General features: G+C 34.2%; 1 protein-coding gene and 1 pseudogene across 1 annotated transcript in view; both read right to left on the bottom strand.

Annotated features, from left to right (window-relative positions):
- PDE1A (phosphodiesterase 1A) overlaps window positions 1-21939 on the bottom strand; it is a 106674-nt gene extending 84735 nt beyond the window's left edge. Inside the window, exon 1 of the mRNA XM_049773560.1 lies at window positions 21830-21939. The gene's annotated coding sequence lies outside the window, so the exon portion shown is untranslated. The remainder of the gene's footprint in view (window positions 1-21829) is intronic.
- Window positions 6583-6725, bottom strand: LOC126010201 (uncharacterized; annotated as a pseudogene).
- Window positions 21940-24350: the final 2411 nt, after the last annotated feature.

Genomic DNA, 24350 nt, shown 5'->3' with positions numbered 1-24350 from the left:
CTTCTATATCGACATCACAGAAAGTGAGTTTTAGCACTCTTTTAATAAGACCTCCAGGTAATTCTTATCAACATTTAATCTGAAAACAGCTTTCATACATTCACTGACTTCCAAGAGAAGATCTTTGCCAATAAAATCATATCATGTTCTCTTTCATAACATGAACTTAGCAGCACCATTTACTTTTATATCTTCATCATTTCATCAAAGATATAGAGGATAGTAGTATGGAAACTATATGTAAAGAGACTAACAGAAATATCTTTATTAATGTACTTTATTAATATAAAATATTAATGTTATGAATAAGAATTGTTACTGTATTCCAAAATAGAAAGTAATATTTCCTGAGCAGAGACAGATGATATAATAAGCTACATTTTTATTTAGATAGGCGATACATTTTTAAATACATTCTGTCAGGATAGAGAGATGAAAAGAGGATTAATAATAAAACTAGAAAATAATAATTATAGTCATCTTCATAAATATTTGATAAACTAATGAATAAATATTTGCATGTTATAACATAATCAGTAAGTATTTGGTTTTATAAGCTATTAAAATATTCAGATATTTGTAGTAGGAGACACCATTCCTATTTGATGCATGGTTTAAAGATTCTTAATTTTTTTTTGTTTTGTTTTTTGAGGCCACACCCCAGGGGGATTGAACTGTGGTCCTTCCTTGGCTAGCGCTTGCAAGGTAGACACATTACCTCTAGCGCCACCTCACCAGCCAGATTCTTAATATTTTAAAATTAGGTTCTGCTTCATTGTACTAATGTATATTGTGTTACAAAAGTGCAAGATATCTTATTAATCAAAATGAGTAAGAAAGGAACACTAAAGAAATCTTGAAAAATATATCATTTTCCTATTATCCCAACCAAAGTGTACCCTGAGTAGGGTGATTACACACCTCAAATAAGTTTTCTGAATTGAAAATGGAAAGATAGTTGGGAGTCTCATTCTGCAATAGATACTCAATAGAATTTATCCTCCAATATATTAAGGCATAAAAAATGCCTTTCAGATTTTCCAAACAAGATGATTTTAAGTTTACATTAGTTTATATCATTTGAATGAATAACTTACTCTAAACATTACGTATTTTTTTTCTTTTCTTTTTTTTGGTTTTTGGGCCACAACCAGCAGTGCTCAGGGGTTACTCCTGGCTATCTGCTCAGAAATAGCTCCTGGCAGGCACGGGGGACCATATGGGACACCGGGATTCGAACCAACCACCTTTGGTCCTGGATCAGCTGCTTGCAAAGCAAATGCCACTGTGCTAACTCTCCGGGCCCTAAACATTACATATTTCTTGAAATTTGACCAATTGAACCAAAGCATTAATAAAAGGAAGAGCAATTATTTACAACTTTATATTCTTCATGTTTAAGTCAATTATATTGCCTAATATATTGCAACAGAGGGGCCAGAGAAGTCACGCAAGGCATATGGCGTCTGCTTTGCATGCACTAGCCTAGGACAAAAAACAGTTTGATCCCCCGGCATCCAATATGGTCCCCCAAGCCAGGAGCAATTTCTGAGCGCAGAGCCAGGAGTAACCCCTGAGTATCACCGGGTTTGGCCCCAAACCCAAATATATACATACATACATACATATATACATATTATATTGCAGCAAAATCCTGTGATAAAAATAGTAAAACATGCTACATGTTAGTGTCATATATGTAAACAAGTATCATAAAATTGACCTTGCATAAAATTTACCTTACATAAAATTTATTAACAACACATAATAAAGCTTAAATCTTAATTTTCTGGTATTAACGCTTGCCCAAGAACTACTTGTGTTCAGTTATTTCATGGGATGAGTAGTTTGAATTACTATGGTGGAAATGTGGTTTATAATTGTGCTGATATTCATATATTTGACCTGTAAAATTACTATATCGCCACCACCATTCAAAAGTGTCAAAAACTTCACCACTATCTTTATGACATTTCTTTTTTTTTTATAATTTTTATTGAGACAAATGTGAATTACAAGTCTTTCACTGTTGTATTTCAGGTACATGGTGACAGTTCTAATCCACCACAACCCTTGCCACACCAAGATTGCCTGGTTTAGTAACCTCAGTTCAATTGTTAAGACCAAGGGTTTGATTTCAATGGACATTGTCCATCTCATTGTTTATTTATTTTAATAGACTACAAATATTTGAGATTATTCAGCACTTCTACTTTCTGACTTATTTTACTTAAGCTGATATTCTCGTGTTCCATCTAATTTGTAATAAAAGGTTTCACCTTTTCCTGGAGTTTTCTAGTATTTCCTTGTGTGTTCCTATCACAACTTTTTCCACTTATTTGAAATTGGACTAGTGTGTTGTTTCCAGATTGTCACTATTCTAAATAGTGCTACAGTGTGCATAGGTGTTCCTATGCTCTTTTTAAATAAATGTTTTTGTGTTCTTTGAATGTAAGTTAAGCAATGGAATCACTTGATTATATGGTAGTTATATTTTTAACTTTTGTGATGTCTCCATACTATTTTAATAGAGTTTGAAAACAAAAATAATCACATAAAAGTGAGTATGGCTTTTCTTTCCCCACCATCACCAGTTATTTCCAATCGTTTTTGATATAGGAAAACTCGCTGGGGTGAGGTGCTGTATCATTGTCATTTTGGTTTATTTTTTCCTGATAATAAATCATTGAGAAAACATTATCATATGATACTTGAACATATGTATGCCTAAGAGGGAGCTTTTTAGTTCTCCAGTCCATTCTTTATGAAGTTAGTTTTCTTTGAATTTCATGAATGTTTATATATTTTGACATTAGTTCTTTGTCAGATGTGTATAAAGGGAATATTTCCCCAGTCAATTCGATGTCTTTGTACTTTGAAGTTGACCATTGAAAACAACTCTAAAGTCAAAAAATCCTTCTTCTATTTTCCTGAATATGTTTCATATATTCAGTTGAAAAGCCAGATCTTTAATATGCTTTGACTTACATTTTGAGTGTGATTTGAGGAGTGGTTCCATTTTATTCTTTTTTTTTTTTTTTTTGGTTTTTGGGCCACACCCAGCGGTGCTCAGGGGTTACTCCTGGCTTTCTGCTCAGAAATAGCTCCTGGCAGGCACGGGGGACCATATGGGACACCGGGATTCGAACCAACCACCTTTGGTCCTGGATCGGCTGCTTGCAAGGCAAACGCCGCTGTGCGATCTCTCCGAGCCCTCCATTTCATTCTTTATCATGCAATTAACCAGTTTTCCCAGCACCATTTTTTTTTAATTTTTATTTATTCTTTGGATTTTGGGCCACACTCAGACACTCAGGGGTTACTCTGGCTCTACACTCAGAAATCACTCCTGGGTCAAGGGACCATATGGGACACCTGGGATAGAACCCAGGTCTGTCCTGGATCAGCCACATGCAAGGCAAATGCCCTACTGCTGCACTATCACTCATATTATTTATTAAAAAGGTTTCTATTGCTCCATTTAATGAACCAACATCTTTCCTTGTAAATTAATTCCCCAAAAACATGATGATGTACTTCTGTACTCTCGACTTTATTCCATTTGTCCAAAAGTCAGTCCAATACTGTTTTGATTACCATAGCTTCAATATAGTTTAGTTCAGGATTGCAATGTCTCCTCCCACCTTATTTTTCTTTAATATTTCCTACCTTTATTTGGATAGTGTATAGTCCTATTTGAATTTTAACAGAATTTGTTTCATATGTTTAAAAATGCCATCAAAATTTTGATAGGGATTGCAAAGGATCAATATGCCACATGGATAAACCTAAGAAACTTAACTTACTTATGTACTCATTTTATTGGAAGATAAACTATTAATTCTAAATAGCAAATATAGAAATGAAACATTTATGTCAAGGTTAGAGATTAATAATTTTAAGAATTTTATAAGAAGCAAACTGTAAATATATTGTCAGACAACAGCAAGTCTAACCCAAATAAGTAAATGTTTTCTTTTCCTTAATTAGAAATTAAAGTTGGTTGATTTCAGTAGTTATTTGTATTTAACTAGAAGGACATTTGTACCATACTTTAAGAACAACTTGAGATAAAACAAAGCCAATACAAAAAGAACCACAGCTCACTTTCTGTTGAGAAAAAATTTTTTGCCAATAGCACCTGAATCAGTCTCATTAGCCAGAATCACACCACCTGTCCATGTACAAGTTTATTGGTTAGGGAACTGGAGATTAATTACTGGAATAACTTAACTCACTCATACTAAGCTTGAGGCTTAGAATTTCTTTTTAAATTACTAGGTGTTATAGAAGAACTATGTAGTTTTGCAGAAGACAGTCAATAGCTAAGGGAGGAAAGAATTGTTGGTAAATAGGAACAGAATGAATTAGTATATCTTGCATTTAAGTTTTAAGTTGTTTTGACACTTAATATTTACATAATGCTAGGCAAATTAGTTATTTTCTTTGTGCCTCAAACTTCTTAAATTTATGATAAAATTAATTTAAATTAATTCACAGATTTTTGATAGGATGATATGCTACAACATATGTAAATTAATATATTAACCTTGAATATACTTGAGTACTAAAAATATGATCAACCTTAATTGCTATTCAAACAATACTTAAAAATATTTTACATATGTTTTCAAACCTAGGATATATTTTATTTGCATTTTTTGGATGCTGAATGCCAGAAATAGTGAAACCTTATATAACCCATGAAAGTGTATTTGGTCAGTCATCACTTAGAAGATCTGGCCAAAGTTTTATTCCTTATTAAAAATGAGACTGTTTTTAAAAGTCTGCCAAATAGCACACCACAGATGGAAAGAAAATATGAAAATCAACTTAAATGTATAGCTTCTTTTTCTAAATCTGGTTTTTACATTTTGTCTCAGGGTGAGAACAACCTACAAACATAGCACTCCAGACAACCACCCCTTCCTACAATTCACACCATAAAAAAATAAAATTCATAAAAATCATGACTTGCTTTTTAAGAATTCACTCTAGCAATGTCTTAGCAGTATCCCTCAGGGACTCTGCCAAATATAAACAATTTAAGACAATACAAGAGTTCCTATTTATAAATCCACATCACCACCATAAACAAATGATAAGCAGTTCTCTCCTGTTATCCTTCTGTTGACCAGGATATTTCAGACATAATAGATTTATATAAGAAACCTTAAAGCATTGAGTCAAATTACAGGATTCTAGTAGAAGGAATAATGACTTTCCATAGGCTAGAGATTTATTATTATAGCAATTAGGTTTCTTGCTATGCATGTGGCGAACCCAGATAGCCTGTCAAGAATGATCCTTGAGTAAAGAACCACGAATAAGCCCTGAAAACAGCTGTGTAGAGCACCAAACCAACAGATAAAATAATATAAAGGTTAAGGTAAAGTATGAAAAAAATGACTAGAGAAAAAAATTCTTGCCCATAGGTTTATCCTTACTAAAAGCAAAGTCAAGACAAACATCCTACTACTTGGATCCAGGTCCTCTGCCAGTAGCACTATCACAAATTTAGGCTTTTGTAATTTGAAGGATATATACATACAAGAGTACTCCAGAAATATTCCTTACTCTGCTCAGGAGTGATCCTTGGCAGCCTCAGCAAACCTTATGTAGTGCTGGAATTTAGAACAAGCCCCAGTTTCCACAGCTACATGCAAGACATGTGTTTATCTCATGGACCACCTTTCAGGCCACAGCACTTTAATTTTAATGAAAGTTAAACTCAGTAATTCTGTATTCAAATACCTTACTCTATTCTCTGTTCTTAAGCATATGATTTAAATACAATTGGCCTCTTGCCTCCTTTATAAGATTCTTTACTTTACACTGAATTTTTATATCCTATTTCCCCAGAAATAATTATTTGAGGAATAAGGAATATTTTAACTAGAGCTAGTGGCACTTATAGATTATCTATATTACAATGTTATATTACAAATTACTCTTATATAGCCTATGTTACAATATAAATTTATACTATAATTTGAGTATTATAGAATATAAAAATAATTTTTAGAAAATTTCCTCTCATTTATCTTGAATTTGAAGTGTGAGATTGTAAGTAAGACTTGAGAATACTGTCAAAACTACTGGTATATGCATCTCAAAACACAAGGATAAAAATGAGTTCATCCTAGAGGAAGTAAAATATAAAAATGAGCTCTTGACATATTTTTGCCTTGAACTAACCTACACTTAAAAATCAGATAGTTTAAGCTGGCTCAATTAGGTTATCTGTCACAATTGAAATATAAGTGGTATTCACTAAAACAGCTTTTCCCCTTCTTTGCTTTGGCTCTAAATGCTCTAAGAATACTTATAAGTCAATTTTGTCATGAAATGTAGGTTTCCATGTAAAATCGTATAAGATTTGTGGACCATGACCCACTGATCTTGGAGTTTAATAGTCCAGTTAGCATACCATTACCTATGCTAAACCACCAACGTTAAAATAAATGGTACTAGCTTTTTTTTTCTTTCTTTAAAGTGCTACTGTGTTTTACTTATTTGAAAACTGAATATTTGAACGCATTAGCTATGTTTGTCTAAACTTCTATCTCTTCTTTTTTTTAATTTTGTCCCCCAATTCACAATACAGACCAGCAGAGGGCCTGGGTTGAGGTGTATATGGGGCGCATTTACTGTATCTCCTCATTCTATAGATCTATTATACAGTCAGTGTAAAGAACACAGCCTGTGGTAAGAATTGGGAGGCCTTATTCTATCTCTTCTTGACTATTTGCCTTTTTCTTTTTTTGTTTTATTTGGGACCCATGTGTCTTCTTTTCCCCCAGATACTTAGCAGGGAAAGCATTTTGACTTAATTTTTATAAATATCCTATCTTTATTTGAAGCATTTAACTCTTCATTTCTTGATATAAACCTCTCATTCTTTATAAAGTAGGACAAAATGCCCAAACCAGTATGTTTTTCACTAATTACTTAAAAGTCTATATTATTCCTTCACAGAGTATGATTCCACATTAAATCTTTTTTTCCACATTAACTCATATACTCCCACCATCTTCATGTTGGTGTATTATCCTTACAGAAACTTCAATTCAGAAGCATAATGTAATATTTAACTCTTTATGATAATTCTCCTGTGATATTTTATTTAGTCTTTAAGTAGTTTGCTTTTGTCATATTTTGATACTCCATGTTCTTGAGATATATTTTTTTTGTTTTTTTTTTTTTGTTTTTTGTTTTTGGGCCACACCCACTGACATTCAGTGCTTACTCCTGGCTATGCGTTCAGAAATTGCTCCTGGCTTGGGGAACCATCTGGGACGCCAGGAATCAAACCCAGGTTTGTCCTGGATCAGCAGCGTGCAAGGCAAAAAATGCCCTATTGCTTCACTACAGCTCTGGCCCCACTTTTCTTTTCTATATCTATTCTTTTAAATCTCTTTAATAAGTACATGGCATACATTTAAGTGAATCTGTTTTTCATTACTATTTTTAGTTTTCTTCCTCTACACATCTCTATTATCATTTTATCCTCTTTATTGACTCCAGTTATAAGTTTAACTATATAGCTCAATATCTATATTGAGATGCATATTGAATTGTTTTGGAAATCTTAATGGGAAGTAATAAAAGTCAACACTTTAAAAGTAAGAATTAAGTTGTATGTGTCCACAGAGGCTTCATATTACCTCCAGAAATAGTTCCTTTGTTACAATGAAAAATCTTCAGACACCTCCTTTTAGTTACAGAAAACAAAAATGATGACTTTACTAGAGAATAATAGTGACTGCAGGAGGAATATCTTTCCTAATAGTAAGCCACATGCTTTTTGCATAGTGAACACAGACACATCAGTATAGCTTCTGTGTGTTTAGAAAATAGTTTTCCAAAAATGACTCTAGAATGTATTATTTTTTAGCATAGTTATTGATTCCAGGGGTGTACCTGTGGCATTCATTTTGAGAACTTTTTTCTACCTCTAGGCCTTAGAACTTGAAATCCTAAATTCAGGATATAAAACATGTTTAAGGTCACTTTCCAGGAGAATGGCAACTGGCTTATTTAAGAAGGAACTAGATTGTAGGGCCTGATAGAGAGCCTCTATGAAAGGGATTGAGCTGGGTTTCTGTGAGACAATACCTTAGAAAAGGTAGCTACAGTTACAGCTGTATGTAGCTTCATTTCAGGAATAGTAAGAGTCTGAGCTTTTTTGCTGAACTTGAAAAACTAGGGGCCAACAAGAAGTATTTAGCAATTTGAAGCAAGGGAGGTGAGTGCTCTATCTTACGATGGATTATATATTAGAATGGATTTCTTTTACATCAAGCACCTTTTAGGTTCTATATAATAATGTGTGTGGGGGTATGAAAGGTAATAGAGATATTGACAGAAAACTAAACATTAACATTAAGACATAGTTTTATTCCAATTAAACATATCTGCTTTAAAATTTTAAGTTGGTGAAATTCTTGATCTGTGTTTCTTCCTCTGGTCCCGATTTACCACTAATTTTTGCTGTGGTTTGGTTTTTGAGCAACAACACTCAGAAATTACTCCTGGCAGACTCAGGGAGCCATATGTGATGCCAGAGATTGAATTTAGGTTGGTGCATGTAAGGCAAATGCCCTACCCACTGTCCTATTACTCTGTACCCTGATTTACCACTGTTTTAATGTGATAACTTGTAAAATATGTCAATGTGGTTGAGTTTCTCTCCCTAGATCTCAACTCCCTTGCTTACCTTTTGTAGAACTTTCTTTGTGTTCAGGTTTGTCTAGACAGTTTTTGACATATTTCTAGCCAACAACTGATTTCAGGCTTAAACAGTTTCTTATGAAACTGTGGTTGGTATTTGTTTCAGAATTTAATAAATTATTATTTATAATTAAATGTTTCCTGATAAATCTCTATATACTTGATGATTTCAAAGTCCTTGACTTGACTTAAATTTTAAAGTACTGATGAGCATTAAAATATTATAATTCAAATTATCTCACAAAAATGAATGAGGATTCATCTTAATAAGATAAACAAATTAAGTAAATATTTTAAAATTTTATTTCTTTAGTAGTAGTAGTAGTAGTAGTAGTAGTAGTAGTAGTCGTAGTAGTAGTAGTAGTAGTGTCACAATCAGCAGTATTCAAGGCTTACTGTTGACTCTGTCCTTAGGGATGATTCTTGGCAAGTCTTGGGGACCTTAAGGGGCACCAATAATTCAATCTGTGTTTGAAATATGCAAATTAAATTTCTTACTACCTCTCTCTTTCTCTCTCTGCCATTCTGAAAATAATTTTTTTCAGAGTTGCTTATATATTTTATTGGGCCAAACTCATAGATGCTCATGACTTACTTTTTTTTTGTATTTTTTTAATTTTTATTTTGATCATATTGGCTTACATAAAAGTTCCTTAATTAAGATGAGTACCTATTAAGTTTCTTGACTGTCAGTTCATATTTTACTTTCATTTATTGTAGATTAAAGAAATTAATAATTTAAACTGTACTTTTTAATAATAAAAAACAATTTTATGATATTATTTAATATCTTCCTTTGGGGGATTAAATAATACATTTTTATGATTCTATATTCCACATTTAGTATTTATCTACTAAAATGATTATTATTCAACTTTTATTTTATCAGTAGTATATATTTAATCTTGTTATTAACCGTATGGGATAATATTGCTATTATCCTCATTTTTTTAAAATGATAAAACATGGAAATTTAGGATTTAAGTGACTCAAATTCTGAGAATAATGAATAGTGGATGTAGGCTTTGAAGAGCTTACTCTATTTAAATCCACAGGCTAAGATAATCATAAAATCAGGATTTGGTCACATCAACAAAATAGAGTTATAAATTGAATTGTCAGCATTGGTAAACATAATGTCAATTTCTGAAAATATATCTTCCAGTCAAATGCACTCATCATATAGAGAAATTCATAAGATCATGGATACTATTTGTCTGATAGTGTCCCAATTTTAAAATTCACAATTAGAAATGTTGGGCACCAAATTTTCAAATTACATCCGTGTGACTTTAAAAAACAATAGTCTCAAGGGATACATCTGAAGGCAGGACTCATAAATTTTAGCATTTTCATTTAAAATGTTTTGTTTAAAGCTAAATGTAATAGTCACTAGGTGGTTGTATTTAAATACCTCAAAGGTCAGAATTCAAATCCTATCAAAAGTTTTGTTCTTTTTTATTCTCACATGATCATCTTTTTTTTTTATTTAAACACCTTGATTACATACATGATTGTGTTTGGGTTTCAGTCATGTAAAGAACACCACCCATCACCAGTGCAACATTCCCATCACCAATGTCCCAAGTCTCCCTCCTCCCCACCCAACCCCCGCCTGTACCCTAAACAGGCTCTCCATTTCCCTCATACATTCTCATTATTAGGAAAGTTCAAAATGTAGTTATTTCTCTAACTAAACTCATCACTCTTTGTGGTGAGCTTCCTGTGGTGAGCTGGAACTTCCAGCCCTTTTCTCTTTTGTGTCTGAAAATTATTACTGCAAGAATGTCTTTCATTTTTCTTAAAACCCATAGATGAGTGAGACCATTCTGCGTTTTTCTCTCTCTCTCTGACTTATTTCACTCAGCATAATAGATTCTGTGTACATCCATGTATAGGAAAATTTCATGACTTCATCTCTCCTGACAGCTGCATAATATTCCATTGTGTATATGTACTACAGTTTCTTTAGCCATTCGTCTGTTGAAGGGCATCTTGGTTGTTTCCAGAGTCTTGCTATGGTAAATAGTGCTGCAATGAATATAGGTGTAAGGAAGGGGTTTTTGTATTGTATTTTGTGTTCCTAGGGTATATTCCTAGGAGTGGTATAGCTGGATCATATGGGATCATATGGATCATATGGGAGCTCGATTTCAAGTTTTTGGAGGAATCTCCATATCGCTTTCCATAAAGGTTGAACTAGATGGCATTCCCACCAGCAGTGGATAAGAGTTCCTTTCTCTCCACATCCCCGCCAACACTGTTTATTCTCATTCTTTGTGATGTGTGCCATTATCTGTGGTGTGAGGTGGTATCTCATTGTTGTTTTGATTTGCATCTCCCTGATGATTAGTGATGTGGAGCACTTTTTCATGTGTCTTTTGGCCATTTGTATTTCTTCTTTGTCAAAGTGTCTGTTCATTTCTTCTCCACATTTTTTGATGGGATTAGATGTTTTTTCTTGTAAAGTTCTGTCAGTGCCTTGTATATTTTGGAGATTAGCCCCTTATCTGATGGGTATTGGGTGAATAGTTTCTCCCACTCAGTGGGTGGCTCTTGTATCCTGGGCACTATTTCTTTTGAGGTCAGGAAGCTTCTCAGCTTAATATATTCCCATCTGTTAATCTCTGCTTTCACTTGCTTGGAGAGTGCAGTTTCCTCCTTGAGGATGCCTGTAATGTCCTGGAGTGTCTTGCCTATGTGCTGTTCTATATATCTTATGGTTTTGGGGCTGATATCGAGGTCTGTAATCCTTTGGATTTTACCTTCGTACATGATGTTAGCTGGGGGTCTAAGTTCAATTTTTTGCAAGTGGCTATCCAATTGTGCCAACACCACTTGTTGAAGAGGCTTTCCCTGCTCCATTTAGGGTTTCCTGCTCCTTTATCAAAAATTAGGTGATTGTATGTCTGGGGAACATTTTCTGAGTATTCAAGCCTATTCCACTGATCTGAGGGCCTGTCCTTATTCCAATACCATGCTGTTTTGATAACTATTGCTTTGTAGTACAGTTTAAAGTTGGGGAAAGTAATTCCTCCCATATTCTTTTTCCCAATGATTGCTTTAGCTATTCTAGGGTGTTTATTGTTCCAAATGAATTTCAAAAGTGCCTGATCCACTTCTTTGAAGAATGTCATGGGTATCTTTAGAGGGATAGCATTAAATCTGTATAACGCCTTGGGGAGTATTGCCATTTTGATGATGTTAATCCTGCCAATCCATGAGCAGGGTATGCGTTTCCATTTCCACGTGTCCTCTCTTATTTCTTGGAGCAGAGTTTTATAGTTTTCTTTGTATAGGTCCTTCACATTTTTAGTCAAGTTGATTCCAAGATATTTGAGTTTGTGTGGCACTATAGTGAATGGGGTTGTTTTCTTAATGTCCATTTCTTCCTTATTACTATTGGTGTATAGAAAGGCCATTGATTTTTGTGTGTTAATTTTGTAGCCTGCCACCTTGCTATATGAGTCTATTGTTTCTAGAAGCTTTTTGGTAGAGTCTTTAAGGTTTTCTAAGTAGAGTATCATGTCATCTAGAAACAGTAAGAGCTTGACTTCTTCCTTTCCTATCTGGATTCCCTTGATATCTTTTCTTGCCTAATTGCTATAGCAAGTACTTCCAGTGCTATGTTGAATAGGAGTGGTGAGAGAGGACAGCCTTGTCTTGTGCCAGAATTTAGAGGGAAGGCTTCTAGTTTTTCTCCGTAGAGGATAATATTTGCCACTGGCTTGGGGTAGATGGCCATAACTATATTGAGAAAGGTTCCTTCCATTCCCATCTTGCTGAGAGTTTTGATCAAGAATGGGTGTTTCGGGGCCGGGCGGTGGCGCTGGAGGTAAGGTGCCTGCCTTATCTGCGCTAGCCTAGGAGACGGACCGCGGTTCGATTCCCCGGCGTCCCATATGGTCCCCCAAGCCAGGAGCGACTTCTGAGCGCATAGCCAGGAGTAACCCCTAAGCGTTACCGGGTGTGGCCCAAAAACCAAAAGGGGCCGGGCGGTGGCGCTAAAGGTAAGGTGCCTGCCTTGCCTGCGCTAGCCTTGGATGGACCGCGGTTCGATCCCCCAGTGTCCCATATGGTCCCCCAAGCCAGGAGCAACTTCTGAGCAGACAGCCAGGAGTAAACCCTGAGCATTACTGGGTGTGGCCCAAAAATCAAAAAAAAAAAAAAAAAGAATGGGTGTTGGACCTTATCAAATGCTTTCTCTGCATCTATTGATATGATTATGTGGTTTTTATTTTTCTTGTTATTGATGTTGTGTATTATGTTGATAGATTTACAGATGTTAAACCATCCTTGCATTCCTGGGATGAAACCTACTTGATCTTAGTGGATGATCTTCTTAATGAGGCATTTAATCTTATTTGCGAGGATTTTGTTGAGGATATTTGCATCTGCATTCATCAGCGATATTGGTCTGTAATTTTCTTTTTTCGTAGCATCTCTGTCTGGTTTAGGTATCAAGGTGATTTTGGCTTCATAAAAGCTATTTGGAAGTGTTTCCATTTGTTCAATTTCATGAAAGATTCTTGCCAGTATTGGTAGTAGTTCCTCTTGGAAATTTTGAAAGAATTCATTAGTGAATTCACCTGGGCCTGGGCTTTTGTTTTTCGCCAGACATTTGATTACCATTTTAATTTCATCAATGGTGATGGGGGTGTTTAGATATGCTACATTCTCTTTCTTCAACCATGGAAGATTATAAGAGTCCATGAATTTATCCATTTCTTCCAGGTTCTCATTTTTAGTGGCGTAGAGTTTTTCAAAGTAGTTTCTGATTACCCTTTGAATCTCTGTCATATCAGTAACGATCTCTCCTTTTTCATTCCTAATACGAGTTATCAAGTTTCTCTCTCTCTCTTTGTTAGGTTTGCAAGTGGTCTATCAATCTTGTTTATTTTTTCAAAGAACCAACTTCTGCTTTCGTTGATCTTTCGGATTGTTTTTTGGGTTTCCACTTCATTGATTTCTGCTCTCAGCTTTGTTATTTCCTTCTGTCTCCCTATTTTTGGGTCCTTTTGTTGAGCAATTTCTAGTTCTATTAGCTGTGTCATTAAGCTACTCAGGTAAGCTCCTTCTTCCTTCCTGATGTGTGCTTGCAAAGCTATAAATTTTCCTCTCAGTACTGCTTTTGCTGTGTCCCATAAGTTCTGATACTTTTGTCTTTATTGTCATTTGTTTCCAGGAACCTTTTGATTTCCTCCTTGATTTCATCTCGGACCCACTGGTTATTGAGTATGAGGCTGTTTAACTTCCAGGTGTTAAGGTTTTTCTTCTGAGTCTCTTTAGAATTCACATATAATTTCAGAGCCTTGTGGTCAGCGAAGGTAGTCTGCAAAATTTCTATCCTCTTGATATTATGGAGGTATGTTTTATGTGCCAGCATGTAGTCTGTCCTGGAGAATGTCCCATGTACATTGGAGAAGAATGTGTATCCAGGTTTCTGGGGATGGAGTGTCCTATATATATCCACTAGGCCTCTTTCTTCCATTTCTCTCCTCAGGTCTAGTATATTCTTGTTGGGTTTCAGTCTGCTTGACCTATCCAGTGTTGACAAAGCCGTGTTAAGGTCCCCCAAAATTATTGTGTTGTTATTGATATTATTTTTCAGATTTGTTAACAATTTTATTAAATATTTTGCTGGCCCCTCATTCGGTGCATATATGTTTAGGAGAGTTATTTCTTCCTGCTCTACATACCCCTTGATTAATATAAAATGTCCATCTTTGTCCCTTACAACCTTCCTGAGTATAACGTTTGCATTATCTGATATTAGTATGGCCACTCTAGCTTTTCTATGGGTGTTGTTTGCTTGGATAATTTCTCTCCAGCCTTTTATTTTGAGTCTATTTTTGTTCTGACTGTTCAGGTGCGTTTCTTGTAGGCAGCAGAAGGTTGGATTGAGTTTTTTGATCCATTTAGCCACTCTGTGTCTCTTGACCGGTGCATTTAGTCCATTGACGTTGAGAGGAAGAATTTTCCTGGGATTTAATGCCATCTTTATATTGAAATTTGGTGTGTCTTTTGGTTAGTCTTGTCTTAAATTAGGTCTTTCAGTTTTTCTCTTAAGACTGGTTTTGTGTCTGTAAAGTTTCTGAGCTGCTTTTTGTCTGTGAAACCATGTATTCTTCTGTCAAACTGGAAAGTGAGTTTTGCTGGGTATAGTATTCTGGGTGAAGCATTCATTTCATTCAGTCTTGTCACAATATCCCACCACTGCTTTCTGGCATTGAGTGTTTCTGGTGACAGGTCTGCTGTAAAGCTCAAGGATGCTTGCTTGAATGTAATTTCCCCTTTTGATCTTGCTGTTTTCAGAATTCTGTCTCTATCTGTGGGATTTGTCATTGTGACTAATGTGATGTGTCTTGGGGTGGTTTTTCTGGGGTCTCTTTTGGTTGGTACTCTTCGAGCATGTAGGATTTGATCACATATATTTTTTAGCTCTGGAAGTTTCTCTATAATGATGTTCTTGACTGTTGATTCTTCCTGGAAATTTTCTTCCTGGGTCTCTGGGACTCCAATGATTCTTAAGTTGTTTCTGTTGATCTTATCATAGACTTCTATTTTCATCTGTTCCCATTCTTTGACTAATTTTTCCATTGTCTGCTCATTTGCTTTAAGTTTTTTTTCCAATCTCTCCTGCTGTATGGAATTATTATGTATCTCATCTTCCACAGCACCAAATCTATTCTCAGCTTCTGATACCCTGTCCCAGAATTTATCCATTTTGTCATTCACTTTGTTTACTGACTTTTTCAGGCCTGTTAGTTGAGATGTTATTTCAGTTTGGAGTTTTGTGATTTCTGTCTTCATATTTTCTTGGTTCTTATTAGTGTTCTATTCAACTCGATCCATGGTTTCTTTGATTTCTTTGAGCATCTTCCATATTTCTAGTCTAAAGTCCTTATCTGAGAGGTTGATTAGTTGGTTGGTCATTATCTGGTCATCAGAATTGTCATCTTCATTCTCTATGTCTGATGCTGGCCTGCGTTGTTTCCCCATTGTCACTATTGTATTGTGGGTTTTTCTACGTGTTGTGGTGGTATTCATTGGCTATATGATGCAGGTAGCACACTCCTCTGGCTCCGCCCTTTCTGGATGGGCTGACTTGCCTCTAAGGGAGGGGAGTCCTCCGTGGATGAAGCCTCACACTGGATTAAATCTTAGGCCCGAGCATGCAACAAAGAAGACAGTCCGGAGAGAAATGCTTGCTTCTGTGATATAGCACAGTTCTTAGTGTGATTTTTTTCTTCTTGTTGCGATGGTGTTCTTTTCTTAGAAAGCCGCGTAGCGAAGTGAAGCTAAGTGCTCTGCTCTAGCCTCTTTTGCCCCACTCCCAAGAGTTTCACGCAAGAGGACAGTAGACAGACATTTACAGGTAGCACTCACAATTTTTCACAGTCGGGCCCCACTGGGCAGGCATAGATTCGTGGATTTTCCTTGCCTGATATCCCAAATAGGGTACCCGGCTTTTGCAAAAGCCTGCCAGATTTTATGTTCACTTGATCATCTTTTAAGTGACTTTTTGTTTTATTTTTTCTGAACCTTATGAAAATATGTTTGTGATTTATGTGATGTGTGTCTGTTTATTTTAAATTTTTTTATAATTTTATTTTTTTAGCTTTATTATGTGTGGGACATTTTTGGTTGTCTACTATAAATTTCAGAAACAAAGCCTTCTATATAACTCACTGAAAATTTTTTCTACTTTTTTATTAGAATACATCTTAGAAGTCAGCAGTATATTTTTTAAATTAAGGTTAGAAGTCTAATGCTTCCTAATACCTTGCAAATTTGTACTTTTCTAATATGATTTAAGAAATTGTATACATTTCTCAACATCAACAACAAAATCATCCACTGTTACATCTCAAAAAAATAAAACTTCATCAAGTATTATTGCTTTAAAATTTCTTGAAATGATCATAACATTTTAACCATAAAAGACACATGCAGATTAATATTAGATATAATTGGTAGAAAATATTTGTTCATAGACTCTTCTGGAAAAAATTCTTGTTTTGTAACATTTGCCAATTTAAAAGGCACAAAAATTTTTACTACTCTCATTTTTTGGGTTACCAATGTGCCATCACTAAATGAAGTGTTGGGAAGAGACATAACAAAATTCTGAACAGCATTGGTCTGACAGCTCGGGCTTAATGTGAGCGTAGGTCAAAATTTCAGTGTCATTCTAAATTCTCCTTTAATAAGATGTTACCAAAGAGATATAAATCAAAATTTTAATATTCCAGGCCCAACAGTTGCACTACCAATCTCTCTTTGTCATCTCTCAGCTACCAAGAATAAGATGTACAAATTTTCTGTAACTACAATTTTTCATCATTATAATAAAGTTTCTGCCTCCTAGAATTCTTGAGAATATAACAGAACATTAAATTTCAAAGAGTACTCGACACTTAGTAGACAATAATAAAATAATTCCCCTAGTACATGTTAACAATTTTTCCTGAATTTACAATTCAAATTATCAGAATTTTATTCTTATTATCATAGAAACTGTTTAGAGCTTATTCTGTTGCAATACCATGAAAGGAACTAGGTAGAGAGAGGAATGACACTAAACAAAAAGTCATATCTTAGTTTCTAGTGCCAGTCTTGCTATTGTCTGTGATCTTTGGCAAAGCATTTAATGCCTAAAAGTTTTACTTCTCTTATAAATAACGTGCAGAAAGTAATAATTACCCTATCAACTACATTGGATTGTGAAGAAACTAATAGAAAATAATGACATTGAGGGAACGTGAAAGACGGTATAAGTGTGGGGTGTTAATTTACTCCAATTAAAAATGATGATGTTATGCTTTAAACGTAAGGTATTTGGGTAAATATTTTGTATGACTTATGTGAAAAATATTTTAGTAAGAATTTGGATGTTTTGTAGTAAAATAGGGTACACGTCCATCATAAAATAGTTATACCCATTGTTTGTACATAAAACTAGAAATTATATTTGAAAAAGAACCATTATTTAAATTTTATACTGAAATATAAGGGAATACATATGACTTGGTTAAAAATTTCTATGAAATTTTAACTCTGAAAGAAAGGTAATACAGCAGAAAAATTAAATGTGAGTTATAATAAAACTAGCAAAAATGACTTAACGTAAAATAGTTACTAAAGGATGAGATATTTAAATGTGGAGACAGAGGAACAACTGGTGATAAATCTGGTGGTACTTGGGGGAATATATGGTACTAGGGATTAAGCCTAATAATTTATACTCCCGATATACAGAGTATACACCTCAGAACTTTGAATCATTTTTCTAATCCTTTGAACAAGTTTTATTTCTAGGGAATTTAGACCACACTCATTGGTACTTGGGAACTTCTGGTTTTGTGCTTGGAAGTAAGCCATGGGATATAGTGTTACAGCCCTTAAGATGGGTTTGGATGGTGGATGGAGGCCTTTGTTCTTAGGCCCAGCCACGTGGCTCCATCCCCCATTAACTGGTGGGTCTGGGTCCAGGAAAGCGATGGGTATTGAACTCACTCACAGTCAGGCTTCCAGAGAGATAACATCTTTATTGCCCTGGCCAACAGATGTGGCTGCTAGCCATTTACACATGCCATTCTTAGCTAGCCCTGCATCTTCTTTCATCCATGTTACCTCCAAACTCCATCCTGGAAAAAGACCAAAAAGCCCCTAATCCCTTGGCCCAAAGGCCTTATCTAACCTTCCCAAGACCACTCCCAGAAATGGAAGGGGTCTTTCAGGTAAAGTTACACATAATATCCAGGTGGAGTCACAACGGGATAATGTAATATAGGGGATTGAACTAGGGTTAGCAACATACAAGGTAAATTCCATAACCCATGACTCTCTGCATGCTTCTTCTACAACAAAATTAATAAATAATTAATAAAACACAGGCTTTGAATTTGTGAAAATTAAAATACAAAATGCAGTTGGAAGAAATCATGAACAACAGTTTAGTCAACTTGTGAATAATAAAAGGACACACATGAAAATGAAAAAGCCAGAAGGTATATGAGAAAAATCAGATTTTTTTGTACTTCTACAACTTAGTAGAATCACATCTGCTTAAAATAATGGGGAGATTTTCTCAAAGAAACACAGTCAAAAGGCACAATGAAAAATATGCACCACATCGCTAATCATAAGGGAGAAGCCAATCAAAACAATGAGTTATCATCTTACACCACAGAGAATGATACACATTACAAAGAACAAGATGTGGGGAAAAAGGGACTCTCACTAACTGCTGAATGCAGTTAGTTGCATTAACTGGGAATGCCTTCAATCCAGCCTTTCTGCAAAACATGGCTATTCTTTAAAAAACTGAAAATTGAGCTTCCTTGTGATCCAGGAATACCACTCCTAAGGAGATACCCTAGGAACACAATAACACAATACAAAAATACCCTCTGCACTCTTTTGTTTATCCTAGCACTATTTATAATCACTTGAATCTAGAAGGAACCCAGATGACAGCAATAGATGAGTGGTTAAAGAAACTGTGGTATATCTACACAATGGGATACTAAGCAGCTCTTAGAAAAAAATGAAGTAATGAAATTTGCTTATTCCTGGATAAACATGGAAATTATTATACTGGGTAAAATGAGTTCGAGGGAAAGGGGTGGGCATAGAATAATACCACTCATTTGTGGGATATAAGGAAAGTAAAAGACAATGTGATGATGAGATCCAGAGACAATAGAGAGGAGGATTAGGAGGACCAGTTCATGGTAGGAAGCTTGCCAACAAGAGTGGAGAGTGCAGTTAGAGAATGGTCTACTATGAAAGTGATAGTTGGAACTGATCATTCTCGACAAGTAATGAGTGATGAAAGGGGATAAATTGTCATACATGGCACCCCTCATTAACAGTAGTGTGCACAAATGAAGGTTGTTGTACATTATATAACTGTAACTCAATTATGAATAACTTTATCTGTGGAAAAACTGTATTATGACTGATCTAATAACTAGGTATTTAAATAAACAATTTTTAAAATAAACAGAAAAAATCAGTGTTTGCACAAGCAGAAAGAAAGAATAACAAAAACAGAGCAGTAATCAAAGAAAATAGATTTTTGAAGACTAATCTTGTCATCAAGCAAATTACCTGCTGTGCAGGTGATAGAAAATAAAACTTTCAAAATTAAGCAATGCACTCAGGCAGGTTTGATTTCTTTGTGCTTATTATTCTCTCACCTCTCACGAGTTGGTAATAATGTGGGATCAAAAACTTGATTTAACAGAGGAATGAGTGCTTAAGTCGAATCACAAAGAAAGATATTCTTTTTTTACTGAGTTTTAACTGAAAATTGTTATTGACTCTATTTAAAGTTTTAGAAGTCCTAGATCTGACGTAAGTACCTCTAAGTAAGAAACTTCTTTTGCTATTGGTAAAGTGTCAGCTGATATAACATCTATGGAAAACAAGTTGGAGATTTAAAAAAAAATACTGGATTTGACTCAGTAACATTACTTCTTGGCATATATCCCCAAACACAAAAATATTAATTTAAAATACATATGCATGCCTATGATCATTTTAGAACAATAGTCATGATTGAAAAATATCAAAATACCCAATTACAGATGAATTGATCAAGTAGTAGTATATATACATAATTGAATACTATGTATTTTTAAGAAAGGCCAAAATAAGGGGCCAAAGAAATAGCATGGAGGGAGGGCATTTGCCTTGCATGCATAAGGACTCATATGGTACCTTAGCCTGCCAGGGGCAATTTCTAAGCCAGGAGTAACCCCTGAGCACTGCCGGGTGTGACCCCAAAACAAAACAAAACAAAAAGAAAGGACAAAATAAAACAATTTGCTGATATGTGGATGAAAATAGAGGGATGATGCTTATAAACTTAATAATTTAATAATAATAAAATTAACAATTTATGTATAGATATAGAATTATCTCTGGTATATGTGGGATTTAGAGATACAAAATTAAGAAAACAACAAAAGGCCATTGACAGCAGAAGTGTGGAATTTGTCCATAAAATGGACAAAATATGGGAATGAAGATTGGGATAAGTGAAGAGGAGGAACTTTTGGGACTGATGGAAGAAAGTCGGTACCTTAGTGGAGGTTTGATGTTGTAATACTGTATGCATTAAACCATCATAAATATGTATATATTATATGTATACAGTATCTAAATTCCTGATAAAGAGAAAAATACAAAGGAATAAAAAACTAGGACATAAGGGGGCCGGAGAGACAGCATGGAGTTAAGGCGTTTGCCTTGTATGCAGAAGGACAGTGGTTCGAATCTCAGTATCCCATATGGTCCCCCAAGCCTGTCAGGAGCGAGTTCTGAGCATAGAGCCAGGAGTAGCCCCTGAGCACTGCTGGGTGTGGCCCCCAAACAAACAAAAAACAGACAAAAAAACAAACTAGGATGTATACAAAAATATCTAAATTGAAAAGATTAGAACAAACTTAGTTACAAGATTTTCACAAAAACATTTTATAAAATATTTCTATGCATCCTTTATACTGACTCACTGACATGAAAAAGTGTTTCAAGCATTGCATGATCTCTGAGATTTGAGCTGAATTGTCATTACTTCAATACAGACTCTTTTTTAGCAATCACATCTTAGTGCAATTTTTTTTGTCTTCTAGCGGTAAGTTCTTTTATTAATACCTTCATGAGATCTCAATCTTTCCTGTGTCCTGGCTGAGAAAAACTGAGAACCTATTCCATGCACATATCTGGAAGTTTATGACTGCCTCATAACTTGAAACTCAGAGGCAGTATTAATCAACCTGCAATTTTTATCTTTTTAGCCTTGAGAGCTCTTACTATACTCTGAACACTTAAAAATATAGGTGGGGACAGAGGACACTTTAAATCATGGTTAATAAATATTGCTTGATTAAACTTTTGTTATTAAAGCATTTAATTAGCAAGCATTTTTAACAGAATAACAGTCCAATAAAATAGCTACTTGAAGAACCTTTATATTTTCTAAGATTTTAATTTTTTTAATATACTAACCTCATCTTGGAATTAAAGAAATATTGTAAAAGGGTACAGCATAGAGAAGACAAAAGAAAAGAAGATAAAAAGTTACCTTGTTTCATCGATATAAACTGCTTCCAAAACAGATGCTGCATATTCAATATTCTTCTTTAAGTCTACAACATTGACATCACCTTTTTCTAGCTGTTTCACTAAGCATCTTAGTCTGTTGGAAAATATTATACAAAAGAAAAAAGATTTATTGTAACAATGTGAAAAGCAATTTCATATTAAATATACTAATCAAGCAAAAACTTAACTTTGATTTTTAATTAATCAAATAAGAATATCTTCATATTCTCTACAGTGTTATTAATACAAAACTTTTCATTTAAATTGTTAAAAGTATATTCACTTCCTAATAATAGTACATAATTTCTTGTACAGGCACAATACTTCAGTTGTGAGATTTATGAAAATTTAGAAAACATAGATTTTTCATAAAGTTAAAAGCATAACATCAAAATTCATTTTGTGGCTGATTTTCCTTCTTTGGTTTTGTTAAGAAAATAGTGAAAGACTACTTTTTTGACAGACTATCCATCAAGTATATACATAGTTTATTTAATATTTAATATGTTAAATAAAATGCATATTCATATATAAATATATAGTAAATAGTTATAAATACAAACAAGTATACATATTATTTATTATAAAATATACAATACAATATAAATACAAATAAATATATCATATGTAAATATACTATTGGTTTTACTTTTTAATATTTCTTAAATTTAAAGAAACATTATTAATATAATTAAAATATGAAGATATATGTTCAATATATTCATGATCAGAGATTTACAGCAGTCTACAGAACATTATCTCTTGGTATTGACCTTAGAATGTATGACAACTTTATAAGAAATACCAAAATACAGAACGTAGATAAGTTATGTTTTAATTCATGACTCATAAAGTTGCTAAATTTTGAGATTTTTTGGTAAAGCAATAGGTTTTCATATGGAATGTTTTTCACTCAGAAAATTGAGTTAGATATGATTATAACTATACAATGATCTTCCACACAGCTGTCAATAATTTTAAAATATTTTCAAGCATTCATGCTTGAAATTATAAACCAGTTGTTTTGAAGACATAGTTCTACCCCAAGTAGAAAAGAAACATGCCTTCTTTTATATATAACTAACACAAAGATAGCAAATATATATATACATATATATGTGTATGTTTTGGGTCACACCTAGCTCTACTCAGAAATAGCTCCTGGCAGGCTAGGGGGACCATATGGGTTTCTGGGATTCAAACCACTGTCTTTCTACATGCAAGGCAAACACCCTACCTCCATGCTATCTCTCCAGCCCCTAGATAGCATATATTTTTAATTCAACAATAACACTTATTTTTATGGTAATTTGGTATAATTTTATTATTCAAATTTTCTTAACTTGAAATTTATGCTGTATATATAGATGTATACTGTAAATAATATTTCAGAAATATTACACCACATTTACCAATAGAGTGTCAGCGTATCTCCACTCAGCAAGGAAATAGAACTTCTATCTTGTCAAAGGTTATTTTAGAAAAAAATACACCTACTTTTATATCTACTTTTATGTACTGTGTTTGGCAGAATATGACAGTTTTCCTGCTAAATTCCTTTAGATTATTTCTAATTCCATGCGTTAAGGTATAAAGACAAGTTAAAAGTTAGCCAGGGTAACTGACATTTTTTTATCCGTCAGATACAATTCATTTAAACCATAGTGTGTGTGTGTGTGGGGGGGGGTTAAAACCTAAATTAAAAACCTCTTTTTTTAATAAGCTACAATTACTACTTTTGTCATGCACTTTTGTATGGTAACTTATTAGAAGTCAATAATATTGCAAAATAGATACTATGTACCAATGAAGTGTTCATATTATTTCAGAGACAAGAAAGCAAAAAAAAAAAAAAATAACACATATCACCTATTATTCGAAAAGAAAACATCAAGACCAACTTTAAGGCTTGCCTAAAATACTGAATGTAGTGCTAATGGAGAAACAAAAATGAATGGTTTGAAATTGCTGTGATGCTTATAACCACTGCACCTTATAGTCATTTTCTTATAGTCACTAAATAAAAATTCACAGCCCTATAGAGACTATTCACATGTTCTTCTGTGAAAATTACTTGAATAGAGTCTGATTGAAATGCTTGTCTGATGTGGTTTTAGAGAAATAAGCACTTCAGATAGTTTCTTCCTACTTTCTGAATAAAGAAATTCTATTCTTTATAATTAACATCCCCAATAAAAAGATTTATTTTTCCATGATTTCTCGACACTAGGTATAATTACATGACTAAATGCTGCCAAATAAACACAAGTGAACATTGATAAGCAAGAGCAACTCATTGTCATTTTATTTAGGAGGTATTTGGGCCATATGTTGCTCTGTTCAGAGCTTACTACTGTCTCTATGCTCTGGGATGATCCTTGGCAGGTCTTGGTGGCCCACATGTGGTGCCAGGGATGGAATTAGTGTTGGCAGCTAGAAAAGTAAGCCCCTTATCCTTTAAAATATCTCTCTGGCACCTGGTAATAATTTTTTCAAAGAGG

The sequence above is a fragment of the Suncus etruscus genome, chromosome 5 (assembly GCF_024139225.1).
Source record: "Suncus etruscus isolate mSunEtr1 chromosome 5, mSunEtr1.pri.cur, whole genome shotgun sequence".
NCBI lineage: Eukaryota > Metazoa > Chordata > Mammalia > Eulipotyphla > Soricidae > Suncus > Suncus etruscus.
Note: the sequence above shows the minus strand (reverse complement) of the source record. Positions and strands in the feature narration are given on the sequence as shown.